At 42.0% G+C, this 21328-nt stretch overlaps 1 protein-coding gene across 1 annotated transcript in view; it reads left to right on the top strand.

Annotated features, from left to right (window-relative positions):
* The first annotated feature begins 2361 nt into the window (after positions 1-2361).
* The window catches only part of cplx3b (complexin 3b), a 30475-nt gene continuing 11508 nt past the window's right edge, over positions 2362-21328 (top strand). Inside the window, exons 1-3 of the transcript XR_006822125.1 lie at positions 2362-2498; positions 15895-16329; positions 17725-17871. The gene's annotated coding sequence lies outside the window, so the exon portion shown is untranslated. The remainder of the gene's footprint in view (positions 2499-15894; positions 16330-17724; positions 17872-21328) is intronic.

The following is a 21328-nucleotide window of genomic DNA, read 5'->3' as shown; positions in this document are numbered from 1 at the left end:
GCCCGCCCCCCCCCCCCCCTCCTCTCCTGAACATGGCATTAACTGGAGGGGAGGCTGGCCTTTTCCTCCACGTTTGTCAGGTGCTCTTTCTTCTCCTCCTTTGACTCTCTATCATTCCTGGATCTCTGTATCACCGTGTGGCTCTGCATGAATTCAGCCCAACTCTCTTGTCATTCCATCCTTCCTTCTATTCCCTCCTCCCCTCGGCGTGGTGTCAGGTGTGGGGCCTTCGCTCTGTGCCAAAGTGCCTCCAGACTACAGAGCTCCAGACTTCCCTCCAGCACTTCTTTAAATTGGACTGTTGTGGTTTGATTTTTTTATTACTTTTTTTAAGAAATCTTTTTTATTGCTTTCTTTTTTTCAGGGAGGTTTATCAAACTGTTTTTCTTTTTTTTTTTTGTGCTGTCTCCCCCACCTCCATCACCACATCAGACTGTGTCAAGCGTCCATGAAGAGAACGTGAACAGGAAGAGAGAGGTTTTGGGGGCCAGTATCGTATGTTCGTCAGCAGGGTGGGGGACAGGACAGGACAGGACAGGACAATAACAGGAGGGCAAGAGGGAGAGGCAGTTCACCAACATGGTTGATTCATCATACGTGGGCTTGTTTTTATATCAAAACATATTTAAAGGATTAAAAAAAAGAACAAGGAAAAAACTGACTGGGGCAGAGAATAAAAAAGGAGGACTTTTAGAAGCCAGGAGTCTCTTGGTGTGAGGAATGTTCAGTGTCCCTGTGAACGCTGGGGTCGGGGTGGTGCATGCTGTGTGTGAGAGGCCTTGGGTTCAACTGTCAGTGCTTTCAATGTTCATTGTTTTATTATGCTATCATGATTATGAATAAATCATTCCATCTGAACAGTGTGGAAACACCTGCATCATTATATTAGCGTGTATGTGAGAGAGAGTGAGCATGTGTTAATTAAGGTATGGACTGTGGGCATACAAGCATCTTTCCCTCCATGCGAGTATGTGTGGGTGAACTCCGAATGCACATTGTGTTAGGGTTTAACATAGGAATATCACAAAAATCTTACATCCCCAGCTATGCATGCAGAGGAAATAGTCAGCAGAGATGGATTCGACAGCTGAACCAACACTAGGACGCAGAATATTTTGCCATAATGAAATTACAAATTTTCTGTTGAGTTCATTGAACTCTAAGCTGGTTCGGATTCATGTTCTGCCACACCTGGAATGGAAAATGGAAACTAAAGGATATGTTTTGATTGCTATAAACATGGCTCCTGTACATATTGGCCAGGTAAAGATCCCATACTAACTGAGTACAATGGAAGAGAAGGGACAAAACCCACAGTCCTCATTCTTTGTGAAAATGTGTGTTGAAGTGGTCGTATTATGCTCATTTTCAGGTTCAAAATCCTATTTAGGGGTTGTACCAGAACAGGTTTACATGATTAGATGTTTCAAAAAACATACTGCACATTGCTGCAGCTCCTGTTTTCACCCTGTGTTAAACGCTTCATTTTAGCTATGGAGTGATACATCTTACCTCTACAAGATCTTTGTTGGGAGTTGCACATGCGCAGTTCCTAGTTAAGGACTACTAGCCAATCAGAAACAGAGTAGGGAGGGTCGTGAGAAGCCGGAAAACATGGTTCCCCTTACCAGTTTAGCAACATGGACTGGAGCAAGAGTTTCAGAGTGGTGAGTTAATAATCTGTAACAAAAGTATCTTTCAGCCATAAAGTTTTAATTGAGCTCTGTCTCTACATAACAGTAACAACTTTATGTCCATTGACTGCCTGGAGGGTAGCTAGTGTAGAGTTTTTTTTCCAACAATGTTTTTGAGGGCATGTCGGGCTGGCCACTAAGCGAGCATTATGACCAAGCAGGAAGCTTCTGGTCAGCGAACTGATATAAACGCAGAAGTCCCTTAAACCTGCATTCTATCAAATGGCTCTTCTGTTTGCAAAAAGAAGTCCAGTTCCATTAGAAATGGTAAAATGACCCTACTTCTCAGCTGAATAATTACCTCAGTAAACACTTTCCTAATGAGTTTTTGGTCACAGTTGCAAGTTTCATGTCGTCTTTAATACAGCATGATGTTCATTTTGGAAATTATGGTCCCATTTAGAAGAAAACAGACCACAAAGCAGAGTATACTTCAGGGCGGGACTACCTGTGATTGACAAGTTGTTACCATGGAGACCTGTCAATCAGGCTAGATAGAGTGACTCGTACCCACGGCACTGTGTAAATTTAACCAGTGCCGTTGAAAAAGCTTATTAGGAGTTGGCTGTTCACTTTCTCTGGTGAGTGCATTTAGTTTTAAGACTATTGTTCGCTAGACAAAATTGTCAGGCTTGTTAAAATGTAGTTAATGTGAATTACAGATGCACCTAGCTAAGCAAGCTAGCTAGCACCAGACACGGCCGTTAGCTCCACCGTCTCATCCAAATATGGTCACGTCCGGTGCAGCTGGTTGCAAAAACGGCCAAACTCAAGTCTTCAAAACGGCAGTCCACCAACCAACGGGTGACGTCACGATGACTACTTCCAATTCCTATATACTGTTTATGATTATGATGCGTATTTTCTTGTGACGTCACAAGAAAGGGGAGGGAAAGGCTGGACTACAAACGAGCTGTTTTCAGGCAGTTCAGAGCAGTGTTTTCTGTAGGAGAGGGGAACTCCCTTTGGGGTGGACTTTGGGCTTTTTCACTTTGCAAACCTGTTACATGCACAAAAAAGGAGAGGGAAAAAGCCAAAAAGTATAATATGACCTCTTTTTAAAGTTCAGCCACAGATGAGATGAGATTTCAGCATTTAAACAAATCAGGTGGTTATCTACTAAAATTAAAATCTTTTCAGTGTTTCCTTGCTAAAAATAATATGAATCCATCCTTTTAGTGCCTTGCTCAAGATAACCTACTAATAAGGTTTAGAAAGTTGTTGAGGCCCATTCTGGTTTCAAAATGTAGACCGTAAACCAGAACCTCAAATGGCAACATGCTTTGTAATCTGTAAAAGAACAGAGATATTTAAGTTTTAAAAAAGTCAATTATTTGTTAGTAGCTAGTAGCAGACAGTGTCTGCACCTCTCAGAGGGGTTTGAGATGGCTTACATGGAAAATACCTTCTCTTAATTTGTCATCACGCCTGTTTTCCCGACAAGTTTTGCTGTTTTATTTGTAAAATGCTGACTAGTTTCTAGCCTCCCTGTCCCGTTCAATAGCATCAGACCACCTGAAAAGAGAAAATAGTCCTTTGATTTAACTATGCAGCCCCGCATGAGCAACATGTGACGAGGATCACAAGACAAAAAGACTGTGGACTGGTGCTCTAAAGAGGTATCTTGCGTCTGTCTCAATGCCCAATCTCTTCTCAGATGTGCAGCTATAAATAATCCCCTTGTGATCATCTTTCAGAAGAAGTGCAATGAACAGGTGATGAAGTGTCAGCGGAGCCTAAAAGGTGTGAAGGAGTGTTTGTGTTATGTCAGCTGAGCAGTTCCCAGTGGTTAACACCAAGCTGGGTTCATTATGCCTCCTCTGCTCTGTGGAGATCGCCCACTCGTCCCCCAGTGCAGTGACTTACGGGGCGGGATGAGATCCCTAGTCTCTCCCTTTTAACTCATTCTAATCTCATCTTTTTGACTCTGACCAAACCCTGCATCATCATCATCTGCTGCTGCAGCAAAACACTTGTTCAGGGTGTAACTTCATGTGATTCCTATGAATTTTAATGGCAGTGACATGGCAGGAACAATGGGCTCGTTACGTAAGCAAGGCAGTTTGTGCTCATGGCCAAGACTGTGCTGCTGTCAGGACCTATCACGCCAGCTCCAATTTACCATCCTGCTACAGCTGCACGAGATGTGCCTGCTGCACCCACCCCCGCTCGTTTTGTCTCTTCGGCTCACTGGCAAAAAGTACAGCTCATTAGCAGATTGGGGGAACAGTTTTGGATGTCGCCTGACTGCTAGAAGTCACCACCGGGAGGCATCAGACAGTCTTGAGTTCCCAAGGGAGCTAGAAAAGAGCAAACACAAAGCTTTAATCTTAGGTTGTGTTTGGGAAGGTGTTACTCAAGGTATCATAGATATATATGATTTTGAGATGTGCACATTCTGCCGGAGTGGTCAAAGGTCAGAGGCAGCTACATCCTGTAATGTCATTCAATACCTTGTTCAAGGACACTTTGTCAAAGCTGCACACAATCTAGTGATTCTCTCAGGCCTCCAGACCATCTGTCTCCACATCACCACATATCCTTCGTTTTTACATTTATAGCACAGGAAACCATTTTAATTTGATGAAATATGATACCTTATTATAGTATATTTGAAAATGGAAGGCCGAACTTGAGGTATCACTATGATGAGAGCTTTTGGTGACATGAGTGAGAGTTAATACACAGCTCTCGTGTCTGGATGCACTGGCCTTTCGTTCACACTTAAGTAATCCTGACAACCACCCAGCACCGCGTTCTCAGCATGCACAAGCAGGAGGATTGATGTGTTAATCAGCTTTCGATAAATTATGGATCTCGACGGCGACAAATTAGCTCCTGAATTAATCTGATTACGCCAACACAATTTTTTGGGGCAAGTCCGAGGAAGATGCTGAGGGCTGCACATGTTTTTGTGGAGTTGGCATGTGCGTTGTCGTCCTGCGCGTCAAGCTGGTCCTGACAGATTTACACATGTGACAGAATGAGGGTGAGGTGTGTGTGTGTGTAGGGGGGGGTTCAGTTATTTTTATTTTTATTTTTATTTCCAGTCAGCAATGGATTCAAGTGTTGCTGCTGGGTTACATGATGGCAGATTTCTTGAAGCTACATGACTCCCCAGACAGACACACCAGTCTGTGCCATCTCTTGCCTGTATCCCTCAGCATTAACTGTTTCTCACCATCAGTGTTTTCAGGAGGACTTTTTATCCAAGAATCATTGTTTTTGCACCAAACCTGCTGTATATTTGCACAAATGGACCCTTTCCATCTGGAAACTAACTGGTAAAACCAGTCAGTTAGACTGGAGCAGATTGGGGTTGCACAAATCAAGGGCACCTCTGTACATGACAACAGAATGATTCTTTCCCAAGTTTCTCAGGCTTTTAATGCCAATATATGAATCCATTAAACCACTGCATGTTTTCACACCCAGTGTGGGTTTGTCACTGAATAATTTACATTCAACATTTTAATGTTCTTTCTCAAGGGCAACAAAGTGTTGTTCACTTTTTTTTTAAACCTAAACTGGTCAGACCTCATCTATTGACTCAGACAATCTATAAAATTTATATCTGTTCAGCACCACAAAAAAAGAAAAGCATAGGCTAGCCTAATGTAGACTCTATATGTGACCGATGTCGGAGCTCCCTTCTACTCTAGCACACATGTTCTGGTTCTGTCCCAAATTATCTAACTACTGGAAATCTTTTTTCCAAACTCTATCAGATGTTTTTGGGCAGGTGATGGAAACTGACCCTTTTATTGCCATATTTGGCATCCCAGGAGAGGATTGTCCCCTTAGAGGAGCTTATTCTCCTAAACTGGAAAAACCCAACAGCCTCCCAGTTATATTTTATGGTTAAAAGAGTATGTAAACCACTTTAAATTAGAGAAATTCAGGTTACTTTGGTTTTGCCAACAAATTAGAGAAAATGTGGCATCCCTTCCTGGACTACGCTGAATATAAGCTTTAAATCTCCTTATGTAACTTGCAGACCTACTGTCATTGTCATTACTTTTATTAACACTGCATCAATGAATATTTTCACATCGAATTCTTAAGCAACTTGATCCCACCCAACCAGTGTGACAACAAACAAAAACCAAATCTGTAAAACAGATTTAATAAACACAATAAAATAAAAAAGGAATCTAAAGGAATAGGTTGACATTTTAAGGAAATACGGTTATTCATTTCTTGCAGAGAGTTGAGAGAGATGAAAAGATCAATACCACTCTTACACCTAAAAATGAAGCAAGAGCCAGCAGGCAGTTAGCTTAGCTTAGTTAAAAGACTGGAAACAGGGGGAAACAGCTAGCCTGGCTCTGTTAGTAGAAGGTAGAATTTAGGTAGAAATAAATTCACCTACGTAGTAGCACCTCCAAAGTTTACTACATTATACTGTATCTTGTTTGTTTAATCCATAGATACAGAGATATGTTGTGTTAAGCTAAGCTAACTGGCTGCTGGCAGTAGTTAGCTTAGTTAGCTTAGTAGTTTGGTTTTTTATCTTCTCATCTAACTCTGGGCAAAAAGTAGCAATGAAGTGTTTTACCCAACATGACGAACTGTTCCTTTTAAGACAGGCCAGCAATGTTGGAGACCGCAGGGGACAAAGTCTGGATACCCCTGAATTACTGACACCGAGGGGTTTGTTTAAACAGCTCCACCACTGTCATTGAGTGAGTGTGGGAGTGTTCTCCATTTCCAGCCCGTTTCAGTGACAAGGAGTGGGCGTTGAGCTGACAGAAGATGAAGGAAAAGATATTGACATTATCAGGCCATCGTGCAGCTGGCTGTGTCAAATGTGCACATGGCCTCAGTGACAGAGATCTTTTCACATGGACACATCACTTGGTCGCATCACATGCCTTTCTGTGTCCAGGCCCTTCGTCACTTTAGTGAACAGCCTTAAAATATGCTGTTTCCTGTTGCAATTAGCTTCTATTTGGGGACACTTGCACAGACAGGGATGTTAGCCTTTCAGACATGGGTGCCTTTTTTCCAGCATTCAGCCCTTGTGTGTCTACACAGTAGTGTAGTGGTTGTAGCCTGAATCACCATATGCAAAATATGGATTTATTTCTATATGCTCTTTTTACTCTGATACAGCATCAGTTGGGTCTGCCACGTAAATGTTTATGTCTTAACATCACATTTGGAAGTTTTGTTTCTCAGTTGCACGGACAGCTCAGTTTATCTTTCGTGTCTGACCGCGGGAGGCATGACCTCTCAAACAGAGCACAACCACGATCCATAGACAAGACAGAAGGGAGCACAACCTCAGACTTCGCAGAGTCATCTGAGTGCGTCATCAGGACATCCTGTACTGAAGGAACAGATCTTCAACTATGAATTTAATACAGACATAATGAAATCATGGCTTATTCAGATATGTTTTATATAATAATTGCTTTTTACATTGGTATGTAGAGCACATACATGTTAAATTAAACCCTTTACTTTTTTTATACATCCTGTTGCAGAAATCCTTACATAATACAATTTATTGGCGTAGATGGGGAGCAGAAGTCCAATGCAAAATATTTTGTATTTTCATAGACTGTGTTTCCTTGCTATGCTGCAGTTGAGGAAAAGTAACAAGTAAACTCATAGTTTGTACAACTTTTAATCGTCAGTGGGGTTAGACTAGACAGCGAAAATCTGAAGTCAGTGGGACTAATTCTCTAGCTGGAGTTTGTTAAAGTATGGGATGTGTAAATCATCCAAAAATGACCATAAAATTCAAAATGGCTGACTTCCTGTTGGGTTTAAGGCATCGTTCCAAGAGGCTTTTTGGTATGTCTGGACATGATACATGTGCCACTGAAATTTCATATATATAGGTGAAACGTGCCGCGGGGGCTGCTTCTTTGAAGGTCACTACCTGTTTCCAGCAGGAGTAAATATTGGCATATGGATGTGTTCAGGGCAGGACTTTTATAATGCATTTAAAATTTGGTGCAGATGTGAGCATGTAGACTGAAGTTAAAACAACTTCCTGTTTTATGGCGAATCATTGATATTGGACGCCATGCCACGGCCACGCTGTTCCATGAAAACTCACCGTTTTTACAACTTTTAGTCGTCAATGGGTTTAGACTGCACAGCAAAAATCTGAAATTGGTCAGACTAAATCCCTAGGAGGAGCTCGTTAAAGTACGGAGTGCATAAATCATCCAAAAATTACCATAAAATTCAAAATGATTGACTTCCTGTTGGGTTTAGGGCATTGCTCCAAGAGGCTTTTTGGTACGTCTGGACATGATTCATGTGCCACAGAAATGTCATACATGTAGGTGAAACATGCCACAGAGGCTGCTTCGTTAAAGGTCATTTCCTGTTGGCAGCAGGGGAATGTTAGCATGTACATGTGTTCAAGGCAGGACTCTCATTAAACGTGTAAAATCTGGTACAGATCTGATCATGTACAACAAAGTTACAACAACTTCCTGTGTCATGGCAAAGCATTTAACTTCGCCGGCCTGCCACCACAACATTGTTAACTGAAAACTCACACATTTTACAATATGGCCTCATCAATGTGTTAAGAGTTTTTTGGGACAGTTTTTAAGTTGATATGACCAACCTGCTAGGTAGTACATTACAGCGTAAATCGTGTCATTTCCTGTTGCCAGCTGGTGGCGCTATGACTTTGAGTGAATGTTAGCATATGTATGTGTTCAAGGTGGGACTGTTATCACACATGTCAAATCTGGTGCAGATGTGAGCATGTATATTAAAGTTATTACAACTTCCTGTTTTGTGGCGAATCGTCAATTTTCAATGCCACGCCATGGTCACGCCCGTGGATATAAACTCACCATTTGTACATCTTGTAATTCTCTAGGAGGAGTTTGTTAAAGTACGCACCTTATAAATGGTGAAAAATGGGTTAAAATTGCACATTCAATTCAAAATGTCGGACTTCCTCTAGAGTTTGGGGTATGGGTCCTTGAGGCTTTTTTGTGTGTCTTGATATGATACATGTTCCCAAAAATTTCGTGCATGTAGGTGGTGCAGGGGCTAATTTTTTCCAATTGTGCCGTTTTGCAACGCCCATGTGCAGGGCGCATAAAATACGTAATTTTTTGCCACTTCTGACATATGTGCAAAATTTGGTGAGTTTCTGATCACCAAAGTTATTAGAATTTATTCTACACTGACCTTTAAAATCACTGTCTGCAAATTTAATGGCAGTTCATTCAATAGTTGTTGAGACATCAACAAAAGTCAGAGAATCACAAAAGTCACTAGTACTCATTGTCTGGTGAATATGAATGCCTGTACAAAATTTTGTGATAATCCATCCAACAGTTTTTAAAATATTTCACTCTGGACCAAAGGAGTGGGTTGACCAACAGATCGACATACACAGAGCCATCATGGTGATGTGCAGCTGCTTGCGCTTAGAAGCACATTATCACTTTAAAGGGTGTTTTGCTGTTCATAAAGTGATAACCATTGGTGCAATAAAGAGTTTGCTTCATGGTTGCCCACCAAAGTAAGGTCAGCTGTACATTATGAGGATCTTCACACCATGACCCCCCATTTTAACAACATTCAACAGCAACAGCAGCCTGAATTAGTAATGTTTGAGGTTGAATCTGCTTCTTAAGTCTTGATGGCCTCCTGCTGCCAATCAAAGCTCCAGCTGTGAGCCACGTAGTGTTTTTGGGAGATCAGTGCTGGAGACAGTCAACACACAGGGTCTGGGTGTGACCGTGGACCTGGTGGTATGAGAGCGCAGCAGTGATAAAACGACGGACTAATGTGAACCAGTATGCGTTTCCTCTATCGGCCCACCCTCATTGTGTCTCACTCTGAAAGTGGGTGATGGCTCACTGACAGAGGGAGACTGGAGAAGGAGGATAACGACCACAACAAAGATGAGCTTTGTCTGCTGAGCTGCTCGTAAACAGTGCCTGCTGCCTCTGATGTAACACTGGCCTGCTTTCTGAACCTCCTCTTTAAATAACCCAATAGTTGCCCTGCAGTGCTGGCTGACATGTTCATTTGACTTTGTGAAATATCAAGGTTCCCCAAGTCGCCGAGAACATGTTTTCTGCACCGCTTGTCAGCATGAATTTGCATTTTGCTCTTGACATTTCACCTCTCCCTGCCCTGGGCCCCCGGGCTGCTGGATGCCAGCGGAGGGGAACCGTGCCAACACACATCCCAATAAGGAGAGGATGAAGGGCCCTGCGGCCCCTGGGATCCATCGTTATGATACCACTCCACATAGTAACTTTCCTACCAACATTATTCTCCTGACTGTCTTAAAAATGCAGACAACCGATAACATAAGAGCAGAACAAACATTTAAGCTGCACAGAAATACATTAACGTAAAATCACAAAATTGCAATTAAAGCTGCATCAGAGAGAAATGTAAAATCACCCGATTTAAATATTAATATTTAGTAAATTTAAGTCATTATTTTGGTTTTGGCACTTCACTGTTTTGGTTCAGTCTAAGCGCTCTCATTGACCTGGTTTTCCAGCTGCTGTTGAACACAGTGGAGCATCTAGTTGCTAAACATACAGATATTTCTCTCCAAAGTTCGTGCAGAGCTAAACAAACAACTCAGCTAGGCCTGCTAAAATAACTTGATATTTTATAGTGTGCTAGAAAGAGAAGAAGGAATCCCTCCATCATTAGTCTTGCATCAATAAAAAACATGATAAAATTAACTCCACCCCCAGGAAGTTATTAACTCAACAATAAAACGTCATCCCGTCCACAGACTTACTAATATTAGACCTTTGTGTATCCTGTGGTATAAATCAACACATACTGGTTGGGTTGGTGAACATTAATAGGCTGACTGCAGTGTACTTCCAAGATTTGTGGGTTTTGAAGTTCAAATGGTTTTCAGGGACGTCTCGCTGCCATTTGGAGACGCTAGTGTGCAAAGTTTGTTGGTTCGGCTTGAAAGAATGTTCTCTCCTGACAGGCCTGGCAGATGATGTGAGGTTTGATGAATCCTCGCTGTATGAGTCAGAGCAACAGTCTGATGCCAAGGGCTCGCCATGCTTGCTGTCATTCAGAAGTAGGAGTTTGTTATCGCTTTTTATAGACGAGCAGCGGGCTTAGTGGCAGGTTGCCTGAGCAGACAATGTCCAGTTGGGCCATTTAAAGCAGAGTGCTTAACTTTACACTGCACCTCACCATACCTACAAACTAGTAGGATCTATTACATGCAGGTTTGTTAGCATTCACAAGTAAATATAATCACAGTTATCTGTAAAAGGATTTACTGTAACCACAGAGAGTTCCACTGTCCATACTGACATGCATGGTGTGACAGTTGTAGAGATGTAATGATAAACTGAAGAGGAGAAGACGTCTGAACATTTCCTGTCTCATAAAGGAGAATGAATGTTCTTTCTTTCAGGGTGTCCACCCTCACAAATGACCCAGGCTTTGTTTCTGCGACTTAGCCAGCATCTACAGAGGACCGACTATAAACTGTTGTGACACATGAGGAACTGCAGCCAACCGCGAGTAATGTTAAGGTTCACAAAATGCCTTGGAGACTGCAAATAAAACCGTGCAGTCAAAGGCTTGTCACAACTGTACGTTCATAGCTAAATTCTGGGATTTGTTTTCGGGGAATAATAGTAATTTAAGGACTGCCTTGGGGTCATAGAGCGCACCGACTCACTCCCGCAGCAACATTTATAAAAATGTTCAGAGCTTGATTATTTCAAAGGCTTAAACAAACTCTTGCATGATAACCAAAAAAAATAATAATTTGTTATCTTTGGCACAATGATTGACTTCTCTTTGTGAGGACAACTTTTTGCAAAACAACAGTTTAAAAAAGGGGCCACTGGCTCTGTGAACACCCAAAACCCCTGTGCACCCATGGGGAGGGACCACACACACCGTCTGAGCTTTACTCCTGCAGCCTGGCACGGGGGCCAGGGGGAGGAGAGACACAGATGAGGACTGAAAGCCTGCACAGGGTTGTTAGCCAGACCCTCCCAGAAACACTGGAGCTAATGAATGCAGCCAGAAGTCAGTGTGAGGCTCAGCAGCTGCTGCTACACAGCACACACTACCCTACTGAAGCTGCTCTGAAGAAGAAAATAATAATAATAACAATAATGGATTACATTTATATAGTGCAACCACCACCAATATGTAGGACCCACCTGGATTTATAAAGAAAGGGAAAAATAGGCAGGAATGGCTCACTAAGTATAATAAATGATTCAATTTTTGTCTTATAATGAGAACATTATCTCACATATACAGGCAGGAAAATGTCTCCTAATGGCTATGTGTGTGTTCCTGTGTTTTCTGCTCTGTGTGTGTGAGTGATGTAACAGCCTCTCTACCGTGGGCAGGAATGACTCCCGGCTGCTCCGAGCGCATTCACATTAATTAAGTTGATGCATCGTGGCAACTCACATGTGAACAGACATGTATAACCACAGCCGCTTTACTGCGGCTGCGAGAGTTAGGTGAGCACACATGCTCTCCCTGATCGCCAAACAGGAGGCAATATGCAGTAGCTTTTTGTTGAGGAGTGTTTGAAAGCTTGTGGTAACATGGATGATGCTCTGCATGTCTAACATGAACTCAGGGCAGTGCTTGACCCTTTCACTTTGTCCCTTTGTGTTCTCAATTTAACGGATCACTGCTTCACTGGTGTATAATGGCAGCTGTGTTCCTAAGCTGATTTATGGGCTTTATGCATGCTTTATTAGAGGGTGCTTTGTGTGGAAACTGTGATAATGTGATCATTAAAAAGCAGCTATTTAAAACCATGCTGTTGATCATCACAGAATGCTACCACCACTGCCTTGTGTGTGTGGTTTATGTTGCATAATTATAGCTATCCTCATTACTTTGTGAAATATAATGATCATGATTATCAGCTGTAATGACTGTAGCGCATTTTGAGAATTTTCTATTCACTTACCGACTATTTTCAACCAAAACAGACATGAAATATTTACCAGGGTTACCAATGTGCCCTTCCTGTGGATCTCCAGTGCAGACGCTCTTCTCGCTTGCTTTCTGCTTATTTGTCACATTTACAGAGGTTTCCTGTAAGACTGTGGAGACCATTTTTGGTTCAGCCTGCGACACCCATCGGCCAGGCCTAAGATGATGCAGCCTGACACACAGCAGCCTCTGCGTCACAAAGACAAAACAGCCTCAATGTCAATGTGATGACAACCAGCTCATAGATCAGTCTTCTAATTCCTCCGCCCTTTAGTCTCTTGTGGGATTCACTGATAAAATGGAAGTGCAGGTTAGTCATGAAATGAATTTTGCCACCTTCTTTACTGACAACATAAAAAAATTAGACAGGCTGTCAGGTCCCCCGTATCAGTTCTGTAGTGTACTTGTGACCACTTAAATCCAATTCAGTTATAGCTATTAGCTTTCTTAAATCCTCCATCATAACTGGATGACAACAGGTCATCATAGTCAACACTTCTTTACTCAGAGGCTATTGAAAACTGGCCCTGAAAACTGCAGTTATTAAGATACTTGGTGTGAGTATTGTTAGATCTCAGTGCTTCATTCAACACTGTCGACCGCAACATATTACCAGACAGAATGGAAAACTGAGCTGGACTTTCTGGCACAGTGCTAAACTGCTTTAAATCCCATTTGAATGACAGGGACTGCTTTGTGTCGATCTGTAATTACATATCTGAGTGTACAAAAATTAGGAGTTCCCCAAGGCTCCAATCTCGGGCCTCTTCTGTTCAGCATCTACATGCTGCCACTAGCACAGATTATTGAAAACAACACAATACCCCACCATAAATATGCAGATGACACATACATAGATTAATATAATGATATCACCAGGTATTGTCCCATACTAGCATTAGTAAGCGCGTTCAACAAATCAGTGAAAGAGTCTGTGACAATTTCCCAGAATGCAAGTTGACATTGCAGTTTTGTTTGACCAACAAATTCAGTTTACCATCATAGAAAACAAGAAAATTAGCAAATCTTCACATTGGACAAGCTTAAACCAGTACATTTTTGTCTAATTTTTGCTTGAAACATAATGCTGATGATCAAATGATTTGCGGAATTTTCTGTCAGTCCACTAATCAATTAATAAACTAATTGTTTCAGCTCTACACTTACTCAAAGTTGTCAAATTTAAAAATTGTGATGAAAAGTGATTGGTGCTGGCTCCTACTGTGGCTGCTATCTGACCCCTGTTTCAGCTGATAGTAGTGATCTCAGTCCACTCATACGTTATATGTAAGAATTGCTGTTGATGCAGCCTGGAGCTAGTTTTACATCACTGCTTTTGTGTTCTTGCAGCGGCTCTGCGGTGGATAATTCCTGGTTTCTGTTTATTGCTGCTCAGCTGGCGGTATTAATCAACTGCTATCCTATTATAATATTATTTCATTGAGACACTGAGGTGTGAAACCCTGAATTGGATCAAACCTACATCATACAGTCGAATTCTGACCGAGGTGACTAACTCACTTGTCTGTGCCTTCACTGGCATTATATTTGCATTAGTGGTGTGTTTAGCCCAGTCTGTGCTTCAATATTTCCCCACTCTGCTGAGACTTTGCTTCAAAGGCTCGCCTCCTGCCTCAGTCCAAGCTGGATTACTCATCAGCCCCCACACAAAGACGTGGGCAGCTACGTCATGCATGACTCACGTGGCTCCCAAGAATGTTCATTTTAATTCTGCACCGGCTAGAAGAGATGGAAGTATTAGTTGTGGACACAGGGAAAACTTGGGGGAAGATGTACAACATTTGTGGCACACAAAGGGTTCCTCAGTGGCCCTTGGAAAAACCTCAAGGTGACGCATTTTGACTGCATTCATAGTGGGTCAGTCTGAGTGACAGTATCATCTATATCCCCACAAATGTCCAGTACCATTTACCCCTGACCTTGGTCTAGTTTATTGGTGAATGTTCTTGCTGGGAACACATATTGATCCACATCCAATGAGAGCTGCCCAGTTCAACCAGTTCATGTCTCCTTAGCCAGTTAACAGCACCACTGGAGCACTTGTGGTGAAGGATTTAAAATGTTTGATTGATGTTCCTTGTCCAGGTTTTGCCAGCATGCCTAGGGATTTATAGCAGCAGCCTACCAGTCAAATGTATGTTCTCAGAGACTTCACAGGACTTCATGGGGGCAGTAATCGAGTTCATCTTTTTTTCTAATCATTCCAAACTAATTATTTTATTTTATTGCAACATGCTTGCCATGTCCCCTTGGTGGTGTCCCACATTAAATTGCCCTAGTACATTTGTTACAAATGTAAAAGTTTACATCCGCTGCCTACAAATCACTATCATGGTACATCACTAGACAAAATAGATATTTATTCATATGAAACTGTTGCGGGTTATTAGTCCAGCCATCCAACTGTGGTTGCCTTTTGTGCCTTTTGCAATAAGAACCACTTGTATCCTGAAGGAGGATGACATGAGATGAGTCGGATGTTCAGCTTTAGACCTGAGGAAGACTTGAGAGAAAAAATGGCAAGAAAGAGAAAGAGAGAGAATGTCCATCATCTCAGATAACATGTGACAAGATAGGCTGTGAAAGCGCTTCTGTCAATCACATTTTCCTACAGCAGCTCTGTTGCTCACAGATCTCGTGTTTTCTGTCCTTAAGAACACAAAACACATGCAACATTGGGTTACCAAACATAAAAACATGACATTAAACAGGTACAGATACAACATAACAATAAATTAATTTAAATTAACTGGAGCTAAAAAATAATTACATACCCCACACATGGACCTTCAAGGTAAGGGAAATGTCTCTTTGACGGGCGTGCTAACAACTCATGTAGATCATGAACGAGGCCACAACCAGACACTGTTATTTTTACAAGAGGTCAAAAAGTTGGGAACCAGTGATCAAATCTTTATCTGTGAAGTGAGTAGTAACTATATCTCTCATATAAATGTAGTGGAGTAGTGGAGACAGTCAAACAAATTTGTCAAGATATTCCATATACCTCGTACTCTGGGTGAAAATTTTCTCTTGTACCATGCTCCATCTTGACATCTGATAAATATGTGTCTTGTTTGTCTTTTTTATTGAGGGAGGGTTTTTGGTTTACTGGTATAGTTTACATCATGTTCTTTTTGATTATTTGTGCAACTTCTTCAATGTTTTGTCTTGTCCTGATGTTTATATAACTCCTGTGTTTCCATTGATGTGTCAGCCAGGTGTGTAGTGTTGGACTATGACAGGGTGCATGGTTAGTGGGGACAAGCTGTGATGGACACTCTTTCCTGGCTGGAAGGGAAACATCTACGCAGCCGTCTCTGTCACGTGGCAAGGAGGCCATAGCCTTGCCGAAGTCCATGATGCCCAGGAATGCTAACATCTTCAGTCAGCTTGTCACATAAATCCCACATCCTGTCCAGCCTCCGGAAGTTTGACGGCTCCAGCATTCGGCCCTGACTTCTCAGACGTCAACGGCCTACTTCGGGAGCTCACCTTACCTTCACCTTCAGCCTTGATTCCCGCAGAGACGCTTTGATTGAGCCAGAGTTAATTGAATTCAGTGAGCAAAGATCTGCCATTGGGGAAGAGGGAGGAGAGGAAGCGACGTTAGCGCTCCAGCAGGGATGAAGATGATGAGTTTGCCTTTGGGGTGAGGGCTTGATTCAGTAGAGCATATGAACCATTTTCAGTGGGTTTCATCAGAGCGGGCCTCATGTTGTTTGGGTTGGGCAGGGACCACGTGAGGTCGGACAGAGACATTTACCAATACACAGGACCTTACGTAACTACTCCTTGTGCTGTATTGGCAAGTGGCTGTGGAGAAACCTGGCTCAAATGTTAGAGGAGAGTGTAGTTCAGGGTTACCATGTTTTGGTATTCTGTAGCCAAGATTTTAAAGGGTCAGTTTACCCAAATTACAGAAAAACACGCTGAAACAATCTTCAAAAGCAACATCTCGTTTAAAGCATACGAAGCCAGAAATACACGCATTTGCTATTTTGCCCAGAAATTAATCAGTATTTCTCCACTGGAATACTACATGGCCACAGGTTTTCAATCACATTAAGAGTTTCAGTTAAATAGGTGTATTAAAACAATCAAATAAGATCTCTTCCTCTACAAGACAGGGCCTCAAGATCATGCATAACTGCAGAAGGCCCCTATTTTGTTATGCTTTAGTGGTGCATATTTCCAAACAAATTTGCACAAAGTCATTGTTGCACTGACAACCACAGGGCATTCAGACAATTATTCGCTTTGCCCAGTTGGTAATCCAGGCTTGCACAAAACTACTTTCTGTTGAAAAATAGTCCTTACAAAAACTATTGACCTTGAGGTCTGTGGATTATCTAGAGTAACAGTTTCAGGAAAGATGCGTTACTGTGATATTTGAACAAATATTCATTGTTATGGTGTGGCGGCAGAAATCTAAAGTCAAATCTCAGTGCAAACAAAAGAATAACTCCTGCTATGGTCTCCGCATGGCTAAATATCAGTGGAGGCAGCAATGTTGTTGTTGTAATTCTGATGAAATGACCCTTTAATAAAGGAACACATCTGATATCATCAGTAAGCAATTTATTGTTCATGATATGAATAAAAATGTTTTCCTAGTGTTGTCAGGTCTATTCACGGCCCTCTGGTTGTTTATCATGGTGCTAATTGGAGACATGAGGCCTGCTCTACTGCTCTGTTCCTTGGACGCCTGGTGTTTTGACGCATCTAACAAATGTCCTTTTTGGCAAGGCAAAGACTTTTTGTGACCATCAGTGTGAGGTGAATAAGAAGCCCATACATTTGTCAGCCGGTCTATAACCTGTGCCTGTAGTCTGTTGTTTATCTGTACAGTCGTCCCAGAACCTGAGCAGACAGAGGAACAGAGGAAGTGACAGGATGAGGGCGATTAGCCCCACCTCCACCCACCCCACTGCACGTGCACACAGACACCACACTGACTCATACTCCCTCCTCACATGGTGAACAACACTCCTCTCACTAAATCACTGTGTGTGTGTGTGTGTGTGTTTATATTTCGTGTTTACAGATATGAGGCCTCTAAGGATAACTGGGATTCAGAGGCAGTGATGTGTGAGGGCCGAGATCAGATGAGGTCATCAGGGATGGCGAGCTTAGAGGAGTTTGTCCCGAGCCGCTGCTCTGTGAGGAAGTCAGCTGTGTGTTTTTGAGAAAGGTACTAACAAGAGAGGGAGGGAGAGTAGGGGAGAGGATGCTCTTAGTTCCAGCATATGTCAGGATGTTGACATCTTGTTGACAGAAAAACATAAAATAGATGTTTTAGATCACATCATCAGATAAATCTGGTAGTTTGAGAGGGTGGAGATGGCTGTTTAATCTGCTCCCCCCTGTAAAGTCTTGCCTGTCACTGGCAGAGTACAAAAGTGTACATACCATAAAGAGTTAGAGTTAAAACCCACAATTTGCATGCTGCTGTGAAGAAGCTCATAAAGCAAAACAGTACAAACAAATGTCAGACACCTATTTATAGCACTGACACTAAGAGCACATGTAATTGGCCGAGAATTGCCGTCTGTCCCGACTCCACGAGGCCATATGTTTGCGGCGGTTCAGCTGTTATCAGATTGGTTGTGTCTGCTGGGACCATGTAAACATCAGTGCTCATAACCTTCCAGTGAATGGACAGACAGAGAGGCTGCACGCAAGGCAAATAAACATACACACATCAGTGAGGATATCTTGGTGAGAGCTGGGTCAGTGTGGCAGACAGTTAGGGCTGCAGAAGCTGCAGGCACCACGATTTTGCCATAAGGGTCTCAAAAATCCAGAAAATTGCTCTTGTTCCTGAGGCAGACAATGTCTTTTTTGCCCTGTTTTCTCCTGTTTACATTGAATCCTAGAATTCATCCATTTTGGGGGAGCAGGCAGGAGAAAAGACAGGCCAGAATGCAGGTTTTCTGAGGTCAGATTGTGGGAGTTGGTGCTCGTAATGTAAACACACCAAGACTGTGTTTATTTGAATGTAAAAACAGGCGAGATCTGCTGTGACTCATCTTGCATGTGACTCTGCGCTGGGAAATATGATCATTTCAGTAACAGCAAAGCCTGCATATATGTGTGCGAGTATATACGTGTGCGTGTGTGTTTGCAGGAGAAACAGGAGTGAGGAGCGCGGTATAGACTTGGGTCATAACTTCTCAGTGTGCTGGTGGGGGAGGGTAGTTATGTAACAAGGACAAAAGGATGCATGTTGCTGGCATGGCTGCACATGTGGGGAGATGGGGAAATTTGTGTGTGTGTGTGTGAGAGAGAGAGAGAGAGATTTTTATTTTTTTAACACACACACACACACACACACACACACAATTACTGTTTTATTTATTTATTTTATTTTAATACATTTAAATTTTTTTTAATAAAACACACACACGCTTACTTGTTTAATGAAATGTATGGGGTTGATCGTTCTAGTTAGTATGATTCTTTGGCAATATTGTTGTTACACATTCATGCCAATAAAGCTAATTTGAATTTAATTTAATTTTATTGAGAGAGAGAAACAAAGCTGTAACTCTCTAACACGCAAGAAACAGATGGAGTATGAGGCTTCAGGCATGACCTCAGGGTCACCAAGATGACAAGATGTATAGAGACTATATGGCATGCTACATCATTGTTGTGAAGGTTCAGGACTCCATTTGATCAGTTTAGTCTAATAGTTATATATAATATAATTATATAGATAATAATAATTGAAAAGTACAAAAATGTATTCTGATTTAAACGCTGCTACAAAGTTGAGTCACATCATGACGGATTGTAATTTGCAGCATGTTCCAGCCAAAAATGAGTTCTGGAAAGTTGTCCGAGCATCACAATACAGGTGTAATCAGGTCAAATCATCTGCGCCCAAACTGCAGAATCAGTTAAGCAAGCCTATCTAACTTTTGCTGAACAGAGGCCACGCTGGCCGCCAGTGACAAGTACAATGCTTAAATGTAGTGTACAAGTTGCACAAGTGAGAAGAGTCAGAAAGTCAGAAGACTGACTCAGTAATGTCAGTTACACAGCAATACCTAACTAAAGTTTTGCTAACCGTAGCTAACTTTTGGTCTCACCAAACCAAGTAAGGCTGCAGCAGCAGCACCCCTGAGTCTTTTGAAGTGATCTGAGGGGCATTATTTTTTGCCAAGGACTTTCATTTGTTAGAGGACTACTGCGTTATTTCATCTTTCAAAAATTACAAGTCTTGCTTTAAAGACTTCTACATAAGGAAACTTGACTGAGAGCAAGTGGAAAGGACCCATAAGAACAACAAACATGTCTTCTGGTGAGGTATGATGTGTTTACTTTTTGGGTATCACTTCAACATATAGCCCGTGACATACTACATAATTCCGTTGTATGAATCAGGTTCAAGTTAAATACTGTAAGTACACTGAAAGAAAACAATACAATGGGGAACAAAGGAGTAACAATTTTTGAATCTGGTTAAAGTTGTCCTCTGTAACAGCTGTATGTCTTATGGACACCTGTTAGTACGTTGCTGTATTCCTTAAATGATTTTCCCAAAGCCCCTATCATTACCTTATTGTACCCCAGAGTTCCGGTAGCATATCGTAATCATATTTTACATTTATAGCTGTTGCAAAATGGCAATTTGTTTTCCACTATTGTTAGGACCTTTTTCCAAAAAACACCACATACACAAGCATGGGATTATATCTACAGTATATTATTAAGCCACAGATGTCACAATGCAATTTGTTGTGAAATGGCTTTTGGAATTAAAAACCTTCATCATTCTCCCCTCTCCACTGACCCTTACACCCATCTCTAGCCATTTTTCTGCACCCTTGTCTCACTGCTCTTACTTCCCAGCTTGCTCTATCTCATCCTCCTCTCCTTCATTCATCCTCACACTGCTGATTGTTTGCATCTACTCATGAAAGAGAATTTTCCGGGTTTCTCATTCCATTTAAGCTCAGCTAGCACTAACCCATTGTGCTCTGATGTTCCTCTCAGGCAAGAGGTCTAAATCAGGCAAGGAAGACGGGGGAGGGATGGAAGGATGGAGGATCGTAGGGATTTGAGGAAAGGAAGGAAGGAGGGTGGGGGTGGGGAAGGAGGATAAGAAGGAAGGGTTAGAAAAGGGAAAAGGCAGAGAGTAAAGCAAATGTGTGAGAGCAGTGTAAAAGAAGCATGCGAGGAAAGAAAAGCTAAATAAGCAGAGATATGACAGCGCCTGAGCAGGCTCAGCAGCCATATGCTCTTAATGTGGACTCAGATCTGACCCATGACCTTTCCTGCATCTTCGTCTCTCTCTCTCTCCTGACAATAAAAATGTCTCATAAAATGACAATTTCCCTCAACAAGTCCTACAACCTGAACAACAAAATAGGTTGTTTGTCAAACCTCACGTCAAATGACATTAAACACGTGGTTAACGATGTGAGACAGTCATAGTTTGGTTAGGTTTAGGCAACAAAACTACTTGGTTAGTAGAGTTTGCCGATCACCGATCGGCAATCTGATCGCCAGGGGGCGGTGTTACGTTGCAGCAAGTCAGTGAAATGACAGCATGGAAGAAACAGCTTTAGCTTTAAGAGAAACCGCCAGAAACACCTGTAAATACACAATACAGTGTTTCCCACAGAATTACTGGGTAATTG

The sequence above is a fragment of the Micropterus dolomieu genome, linkage group LG20 (genome assembly GCF_021292245.1).
Source record: "Micropterus dolomieu isolate WLL.071019.BEF.003 ecotype Adirondacks linkage group LG20, ASM2129224v1, whole genome shotgun sequence".
Lineage (NCBI taxonomy): Eukaryota > Metazoa > Chordata > Actinopteri > Centrarchiformes > Centrarchidae > Micropterus > Micropterus dolomieu.
Note: the sequence above shows the minus strand (reverse complement) of the source record. Positions and strands in the feature narration are given on the sequence as shown.